This window comes from Lolium rigidum, chromosome 5 (genome assembly GCF_022539505.1).
Source record: "Lolium rigidum isolate FL_2022 chromosome 5, APGP_CSIRO_Lrig_0.1, whole genome shotgun sequence".
Classification (NCBI taxonomy): Eukaryota; Viridiplantae; Streptophyta; class Magnoliopsida; order Poales; family Poaceae; genus Lolium; species Lolium rigidum.
The window spans coordinates 102,300,299-102,301,827 of record NC_061512.1 but is presented as its reverse complement, the minus strand read 5'-3'; positions in this window follow the sequence as shown (position 1 = coordinate 102,301,827).

The window sequence follows — 1,529 nt, the reverse complement described above, 5'->3', positions numbered from 1 at the left end:
GTACAACTTTGAGCACTAAGATGAAATTTTTACATGGCATCATTGCAACCGTCTTGCAAATCTCTTTTATTTTATATGCACTTATATAAATGCATAACACGTTATAAGTATAAATTATAGTTAAAAGTTATAAATCGTTGACCAGCAAAATTTAAATGTGCCTTATATTTTAGGATGGACGAGTATTATAGTATGTTGTCGAGTGAAATCCATTATTTGCCACCTAATTTTACAATTGCGACATCAACTATTTCATCTATTGAAAATTTGTTCAGATCGCCACTTTTTTTTAAAAAAAATAGACTCACTTTCTTAGATGCGTTTCCTGGGCAAGCCATGAGATCATGTAATTCATGCGTGAGGTCTGATGATATAAAGACCACGACGAGAGACGAAACAAGTGGAGAAGGCAAGGCCTGGCGCCCTCTGCGCTTACACAGTTCCGTCGTGACATAGACCTAGCACGCCGGTCCTATCTACGGTAGAGTTCAAAAATATCTTATACGAGAAAAAAAAAACATGTTTGATGTTTGTTAGATGGGATTTTTTTTAGAAAGATGATAATATTGGACAAATACCAAACTAACGGGTAAAAATTACATTAGCATATACATTTATGATATATACTTCTTCTGTTCGAAATTAATTGTTGTGAATTTATCTAAATTCGCATATATCTCCACACTAAAACATGACTAAAACATGTCTAGATACGTGTGAATTCTTAGGAAGTGGTGATAATTAATTTGGAATGAATAGAGTATATGATATAGTCAAAACAGCTTCAAGTGATCTTGTGCAAATTGAAACTGAGTTCGTTCTGCAGTTGTTGGAAGCGATGGCTAGCGAGAGTTCTAGAGGCAGGGTCGGCTCAGAGAGATCCTGCACGTGGCACACCCAATCATTCTAGATTTTGTTATTATTACCCTGTCGAGTCATCGACAGTTCGAGCCAAAAAAAATATTTGGCACAAAACAAATTCGAACCGAGCCTAAAGCATGAAACCTCGCAAGCAAAGCCATGTACACACGTCTGTCGTTGCTAAACCAACAGAAAAAAGGGCAGTTCCATCTAATCGAAGAAAATCGATTTCGGTGATTTTTCGAGTTCCCACCTCTGACTCTTTTTTCTCGAGCTCTCACTTCCAAGTTGACACACCCTTCGTGCGACCGCTAGCAGATGGTCGGCACTGGGAAATGTAGGAGCCTCTCGTTTAATGCGGCAGCTGACAGTTCAACCGGTTTGTACATGACACCATTCTTATTTAGCATTTTTAGGACTTCCTGCAAAACAAGTAGTACCATAATTATTCATTACTGATAATGTAATACTTTCGTGTTCGTAAAATGTATGGCTCCTCACCTCTGCACATCTCTTTGGTACAAGTGCTAATTGTGTGTCAATGTGATCCGTCAGTTCCTTCTTCAAACTTTCCAATAGTATGTCCTTGTTACTACGCCTCTGTCTCGAACGTGTCGAACGTGACTGTTCACCATTCTGCGATGTGTTCTGCTTTGTTTGCGCACTGG